Source organism: Barbus barbus (genome assembly GCF_936440315.1).
Source record: "Barbus barbus genome assembly, chromosome: 33".
Taxonomy (NCBI): domain Eukaryota; kingdom Metazoa; phylum Chordata; class Actinopteri; order Cypriniformes; family Cyprinidae; genus Barbus; species Barbus barbus.
The window spans coordinates 28264701-28273606 of NC_136761.1; positions in this window are offsets into that span (position 1 = coordinate 28264701).

Genomic DNA, 8906 nt, shown 5'->3' on the forward strand with positions numbered 1-8906 from the left:
TATGTTTATTAAAATATTTTATATTTAATATATTAGGCAATAAACATCAGCATAGTAAGTAATTCCTTACATCCTTTTCTGTCAATTTCAATAATAAAATGATATTTATAAAGTAAATTATACACACATACAGTTCAGTATTAATATAATAATATTATTTGAATATATATTTAATCTATATTATGTAAAACATTTAGTAATATATATAATATTTTAGTACTGCATTATTATATCTATGTAATTCTGATTTTATTACTCTCATCTGGAGTTCATTTATTAATATGTTTTCCATTAAAAAGTCTCTCTTGGACAAAGTTTCTCCATCATTTACTGATGAATCAATGATGTTATGATGTATATTCACACAGAGTTTAGAGGATGTTTGTAATAATCTGGAATTATTAATATTTCAGCTGTTGTGTTTGAGTGTCTAATATGTGCGTATGCCCTCGTTCCTCACAGATATGGCTGATATCTTGAAAAACTATCACTTTAAGAGCTAAACATGGTATTTCCAGTATTTTTCACCCATCTTTTCTAGACACTTAGGCCTGGTTTCACAGACAGAGCTTAGGTTAAGCCAGGATTAGGACATTTAAGGATCTCTTATAAATGTGCTTCGAAAATAACATCACTCGTGTGGATCTCGAGACAAAACAAAGGCACTGATATATTATAAGCTCAGTCAGTGCAAGTTTCTTTCATTTAAAACAGCTCAGACTTGCATTTTAGTCTAGGACTATAGGCTTAAGCCTTGTCTGTGAAACTGGGGGTTCTTATAAGCATATATATTAATGCAATTTAATATAGTAAATGTTATTCATTGAGTATTTTAATTTTATATTAAAATTATGTTAACACTATAAATTATATTCAATATTTATTATTGTTTTTAATAAAGTTGAATATATATTTTTTAATATTTATAAAAATGTTAAATATATTAAATGTAATTAAATATTTATCTAAAATGTTATAATTAAATATATTAACATTTTATACTTACAAATAAAATAATACATTCATGTGATCAACACGAAGTGAATCAATGAGCTGATATTGATCTGAAAGTAAAAGATATCAGTTGTGTTTTTGTGAAAAATCTAATGTGTCTAAAGATATTTTTTCATATTTGATAAAATCCAGTTGATTGTTAATGAGGCCGATGATCAGATCTGTATTTCAACTCAACACAACAATAAATGTTGTGATAAATGTTATACTGATGAAACTTTAAGATATTCAGAAAGTCCGAAGTGATTAATATGATCTTCACAGAAACTAATCAATGAAGAATCATAATCAGAAACTAGTCTCTCTGTGTTCTGATCAAGTTAACTCACGTTATGTGTGTGTGTGTTTGTGTGTGTGTGTGCATGTGTGTGTGTGTGTGTGTGTGTGTGTGTGCACCTGGTATTCATCACGTCCTGGGGACCAAATGTCCCCACAAGGATAGTAATACCAGTAAATCTTAATCTTGTGGGGACATTTTTTGGTCCCCATGAGGAAACAAGCTTATAAATCATACAGCATAAAGTTTTTTGAAAATCTAAAAATGCAGCATGTTTCCTGTGAGGGCTAAGTTTAGGTGTAGGGTTGGTGTAGGGCAATAGCACATACAGATTGTACAGTATAAAAACCATTACGCCTATGGGATGTCCCCATAAAACATGGAAACCCAACATGTGTGTGTGTGTGTGTGTGTGTGTGAGAGAGAGAGAGTCCCATTAAGTTTGTGAAGTGGACTGGAACAGCAGGCAGGAAGGAAGCAGCGGCTCTTATTGTGTGACTGACAGGACTTCAGCTGCTGAATGACTGAGAGATGTTCTGCCACACGCACACACACACACACACACACACACACACGCGCACGCACATACCAGCTTAATTGAACACAGCTACACAGAAAACACTTTAGTCAGTGATTCTATCAATGTGTTTATTTCTTTGTAACCTGAACTCCTAGTAAGTTTTATATTTTATCATACTGTATATCATACCCAGACAGCAGGCAGTGTCGGCTCAGATCCAGCCCACATCTGGCCCGCATGGATTTCACACGGGCCAGATGTGGACCGGATCTGGGCCAAAACTATGTTGCTGTCTGGGTAAAGTAACAAACTCATTTATGTTAAAAGATCAAGCAGAAACCTTGGGCCTCATTTATAAAATGTTGCGCAGAAACCATCCTAAATTTGATCTTACGATCATATCTCGAATCTTGCACGCAAATTGAATGGTTTCAGCTCTCTGCTTGTAAACGACTCCTAATTAATATCATTAACATAAAATATCACCAATCATCATAATGTAGAACAGCGAGCTGCGTGAACAGCTTACATTTTAAAACAACCTGCAATACTCCGACAGTAAAAAGTGCGTAGTCTGCTCAGACCCTGATGTGATGCTGAGCACTTTTCCACGTCAAAGACCGTCTTCATAAATATGAGCGCTGGCGTGGATTTAAGCGTACGCACACACTCCAAGATCAAATCTGAGCATGCGCACGCTTTATTAATAAGGCCCCTGGTTATGATCATGATGTGGTTTAATGCAGTGATATCGTCAGACTGAGTTTTTCAGAAATCTGCATCACACATTCATTTCATTTCTTCAGAGTTATGTTCAAATCCTGCTTCAGCCCATAACATCATGTGATTGGTTGTTTTCCTGTCTGAGTGGTTCTGGAGCAAAATAAACATTATTCATTATAAAGTTGTGTGCCAGTTCACCTTAAAAAAATCTGTTTTTGTCTTATTTTCCAGTACAGATGTCTAAAAAAATTAAATCAAGATACATTTACTGGAGAAACTAAATGACTTTAGATATTAAGATAAGTCTTGGTTTCTGAAATATAGCCTACATTTCTGAAAAAGACATTTCATTCAAAGAGACTTTTTCAGAAAACGACATTGATTTTTGTTTGTGTGCATTAACTAACATGAATACTGGAGAAGGATATTATTAGAGCACAAATATGAGGCTCTGTTAAAACACTTGTATTAATGCATCTGATGATGTTCTCCAGCAGATAGGTGGCCTATAACTACTATGTACTTATATTTAAATGAATAATTTGATACAATGCACTTGTGTATATATATGTTTTACATTGTACTTACATTAAGAAATAAATCATTTCTGCAAATACATTCAAAATTACACTGTTGACCCATCCCTTACACTTTAACCCACCCTTAAACCTACCCATACCACCAAACCTGTCCCTAACCTTACCCGTATCCCACCTTAATAGCAGAAAAAAGTGTTTCACAATACAATATGAACATAATCGGTACATATTTTTTGATGTAATTACATCAAGGCCACCTAATATAAAGTAGAACCTTGCTCTTTTGTGCAGGAAAAAGGACAAGTGACAGTAACCAGGAGTATTTTCAAGCTGCAGATAAACGTTTCATGCGGCAAACAAGAGAGATGCATCAAGACACCATGAAGCAGATGAATGATACTTCAGCATCTCTTCTGGGACTTCTAGGGCGCATGGTCACAGTCATGGAGAGGAAGGAGATCTGAACAGCTTGTTTGTTTTTGTTCAATACTTGCACATTATTTGTGCACTTAACTGTTTTTTATTGCTCAGTTGTTTAATGTGTATGTGAGCTTGTTCAAAGATTGATACAAAATGTAATAAAATGATTAAAAAGTGTAGAATGAAATTTGTTTAATAAATCTGACTTAACATATTTCTGTATTGTCGTTTCTTCACATTACATTAAAAACTGATTACAATAGTATGATTAGAATAATTACAATTACAGTAATATGAATACAATTTAAATATTAAGAACTTTAACGGTTAATCTATCAAATTCAAAAAGAACTATATACAAACTATTATACATAAAAATGAGCATATTAAGTAATTAATTCATCCGGCCCGTTGAAATACTCCAATAATACAGCTCGCACATAATTTCCTTCAGGTTGCCCATATTCAGGTACTGGCTGCACAGGGGGCATCGTGGACATATGATCCTCAGTGAAACCATCTCCATGTTCCTCGCAGATATTGTGGAGCACACACCATCTTCTTTACAAGGTCCAGGTTGCAGTTGTTTCTCTTCAGGAGACAGCGCCATGGTCCTTTCAGCCTCCTAAAGTTCATTTCCACTTCAGAGCGTGCACTGCTTAACCTGTAGGTGTACGTCTGTTGTTGGGGGGGTCAATCTGCCAGTGTCTGAGAAGGGTTTCATTAGCCAGTTCTGCAGGGGGTAAGCAGGGGGTCCAATTAGGAAGCGTCCAACATCACAGCCAGCAATTTTCACCTTGTTTTGACCCAAAAGATGTCCATAACTTGTCCACGTCCATACCACTGTGTGGTGAAGACTGCTGAGATCATCAGGACTCCATGGCCCTCAGAGTTCACAGGAGAGCTGCCTCCATCCTTAAGGACCCCACCCGCCCACAGCTTGGACTGTTCACACTCCTGCCCTCAGGACGGAGGTACAGGAGTGTGAAATGCAGGACTTCCAGATTAAGGAACTCCTTCTTCCCCTCAGCCATTAGACTTTTAAACGGGTAGCCAGTGAACACCGACTAGTCTCACATATCTCATAGAATATGTCGACCGAACTGCTACAGCTATACTGCTGCTATTTCTTATCAAGTAGCTTCATCTTGATTTGCACATTATTAATGTTAAAGCTGCTATTATTATTATCATGCAGTTGCACTCAATTTGTTACAGGCCACTGTACTACTGTTTCGTCCATAAGTCAATATTGCACACTCACACACAGAGATATACTACATTTTACTGCTACATGTGGACAAGTTAATGTTAATATTGCACTGTATTGTTGTTTGCACAAGTCAGTATTGCCACTCGCACATACAGATGTACACAGACTATGAATATAGAAATATAGACTATTTCTACTCCTGCAACATAGCTGTACTTTATTTTTACTTTGTTTTGTGTATGACTGTTTTATTATTGTTATTTATGTGTATGTCTGTTTTTATTTTTTTTACATAATTTGGACTTGTCTTGGCATTCAATGTGGACAGCAAAGAAAGAATTTCATTGTACAGGGAAACTTGCCTTTCCTCACTGTGCACATGACAATAAACGCTTTGAATCTTTGAATAACTTAACCTTTCCCACAAATGTGACTGCTTGAATAACCTTGCATCGTGCACACTTTCAGGAAAGCCAATGCACTGATCCCAAAAAAGCCCAGTCCCATCCACTACCAGCTGCAAGATAATATAATGCCACCTTTTTCTGTTGAAGAAGTCCCAATGATACTCTGTGGGTGCGATTATTGGGATGTGGCTTCCATCTATTGCACCAACACATTGTGGTTCTCTCCATCTTTGTTAAAAAAAACTAGCCATTTCAACCAATTTCCGGGCATCTGGGAATTTGATGTGCACAGGGAGGAGCACCTTGTGATGTGTGTCACAAAAATTCGTCATGCAGTTGGTTAGGTCTACCCCAAAAAGGTGACTTACACTTCTGTCTTCACCTCCAGTGGCCAGCTTCCACAGGGCAATTGCTACCCGTTTTCTCAAAGGCACACACAAACGGTAATTGGTGTCTCTTCTTTCCAGAACATGGTGGAGGCAATGGCAGATGTATTCAAAAGACTCTCTGGAGACACGGAAATTCTGGATAAACTGCATCGGACTGAATGCAGGAACAATGGTATCCCACCAGTGGCGCGCTTGTGGATATGCCCACACAACAGCCAAGCGTCTTGCCCTAATTCTTTCTTGAGCTAGCTGTTAAAAAACAGAACAGTTGCAAAAAAAAAAAAAAAAAAAATTGTTCGAATGCAATTGTTATCAATAAGTGTCACCTTTATTTCTATAGCAATTCACACAATACAGACTTTCAAATGTTTCACAGTAGTAAACATTCAAATTCTGCTGTAAAGCAGCTCTAACAAGATCAAGTCAGTTCAGTGTTGGTTCAGTTCAATTCAATATCTGTGTAAAGTCCATCATTTATGCAACAAAGGCAATTCAGCTGTAAATCTCCTCGACATAATATCATCCACTTTAGTTCTCATATTACAGCAAAGCAATAGCTAATTTAGCTGTACTGCACTATACCTAGAGCAAGCTGATATATATAGGTATATGTAGGACTGGGCATTGACAATTTTCACAATTTGATTTGATATCGATATACTATCAATACGTTTCAACTATGATTTTGATTCTACTCAACATTGATTAATTGGGATATAGTATTAGTTAAACATTAACTAATGCTATAAAATATACAGGTAACTACACACATGACTGTAATGTGTAAATTAACTGAATTGAATAGCCTACTTACATTTTAAACACTTTTTTGAGGTCTTTCAACAGCTAAAAAACTGAATGAGTGATACAAGCGAGATTATTTGGATTTTGGTAAGTTGTTATAGTATCTTTCAACCCACCTTCTTGTGTTAACTTATGTTTATTTTTTCTGTAAGTTAACTAGCAGTCAATAGGAAGGACTGATCAGTTCATCGATCTGTTGCGCTCCAATAACAAGCGCCAAAACGGTATTTATAGTTTTAAGTTTGTAAAATTAGAAAAAGAGATCAGACATGTACTCCGTATGGCGCCATCTCAGTTATGCAGCTTCTGCAAGAGATAAAAAGCTATTTGGGTCACATGATGGTGACGTAGACTGTTCTGCTGCCTGCCAGTGAAAATTCTGAACGTTTTCTGAACGAGTGCCACTTTTAGCCGAGCACCGGCTCAAGCTCCAGCTCCAGCACCAGCCCCAGTGGAAAAGCGGTATTAGAGAATCGGTCCATAATAACCATAACAACGGTATAGCCGTTTGAGGAAGGTAGATCAGTAATGAAGTCTACGGAAACATGGGACCAAGGCCTTCTGGGAATGGGAGGAGGTTCTAGGAGTCCTGTGGGGAATTTTCGAGGTGTGCGGGTTTGTGTACAAACTTGACATCCTTGGACATAATTAGTGACATCGGTGTTCAGGTTTGGCCACCAGAATTGTTGTCTGACCATAGCACTAGTGCGGTTGATGCCAGGGTGTCTGAAGCTAGGTTAGGTGTGAATCCATTAAATAAAGTTTATCTACAGGGCAGTCAGTGGGAATTATGCCAGGTTGTTGGGAGTTCTCTGTGTTATCCCACCTAATCAGTGCAACAATTATAGAAGGATCTAAAATGTGGGAGTTGGAAAGGTTCATTTGAGTATTTTCATAAATATGTGATAAGGTGTCAGCCTTACCGTTCTTGTTTCCAGGTTGATATGCGACAATAAAGTTGAATCTTGTGAAGATCAATGACCATTATGCTTGACGAGGATTCAAACGTTTGGCGGAACCTTGGAGGTCATGCCAGACTTGTGTGACTCAAGGTTCAGGTATAGACAAGGGTTATACTTTGTTCTTGGGTGGGTTAGTGCCTGGTAGTAGATCAATGGTGCAACCACAATTGTTATTGTGGTTTGCAGTCAGAAAAGTTGCCTGAGGATAATTTTGATGTCGAGAGACAGTTCAACTTAAGTCAGGTGCGTAGGGAAATTTCAACCATAATTTTCAACCATTCCTTCACGGGGGAAAAAGGACTTAAGGTCCATTCATTTCGTTTCAAATGCTTCTAAGTTAAATAAAAGCTTAAATCGAGTTTCGGATTCTGTTAAGTAAAATAACGAAGGATTAAAAAGCATATGCCACCTGCAGTTGATTTTGATATTCTAGGTATTATAAAACGGCCAGAGTTTTGAGAACGCAGCAGACGTGAAGGACTATAATGCAATAAGAGGTCGCTCAAGTACTGAGGAGCTAAACCATTCAGGGCTTAATAAATAATTGTCAAGATTTTAAAATTGATGTATAGTGTTGACAGAATCGGGCTAATACGGTCATACTTCATGGTTCTTTTACTATTATATTATGGACCACATTCTATATTAATCAATTAGTGAGTTCATTGTTGTTTTCTGCATGTTGCTCTTTCTCTGGAAAGAAGAACTTGTTTTATTAAAACAGAATGGGAAACTGCTGTTGTCAGAAATTATGAAATGAAGTGCCATTGAAAGAGAAGTTTGAGAACTGAAATTTAAACGAAGAGCTGATTGCTCAGAGACAATTGTGGTCAGAATTGACAAAGATTCAATTTGATTCATGTTCTCTAAATGTTCAAGTTTTAGATGAGACCAGGCAGCTTCTGAAACAGCCGCCTTGACCAATAAATAACCTGGAATCTGCTCAACAAGTGAGGAGAGAAGCAGAGAGAAGAGGAAGTAGCTGATGGGCCTTCAGCTCCCCTCATGAAAGAGGACTTAACACATCTGAGGGCTCAACATGGAGACAGACATTCAATGCAGGAAAAAGTAAAACTTTCACTTCAGACTGTTCCTAAGGACTCAGAGAACATTCTGCCGAGCAAAATTGTGGCAGGTTCGATCAAAAGCCAGAAATAGGAAGTACGACACAAGGTGTCTAAGATACAATTTTGGCTAGTAAAACACCAATATTGGTCACTCCATTTCATTTAAAGGTAAATTTCTAGATTCAATAAAAATACTAATTAAAAATGTCAAAACTTATGAAAATCACAAATGCTGTCATCACCAGGGGTACGAGATGAGGATGTTTTGTTTTTGGCTATGGATACAAGATTGTGAGGAGATCTCCAATCTTTTTCTGAGTAGCTTATACAATCATACAGAATGAAAGTATTTGAAAATCTAAAAATGTAAAAGTTTTGTGTGAGGGGTAGGTTTAGGGTAAAGGGATAGAAAATACAGTTTGTACAGTACCATTACACCTATGGAATGTACCCATAAAACATGGAAACCCAACATGTATGTGTGTGTGAGTCTCTACAGGAGCAGACATGAGGAACCTGCTGTTTAGACTTGCAGACAAACCTCTTTTACTGACGTGACTCAAACACAGAA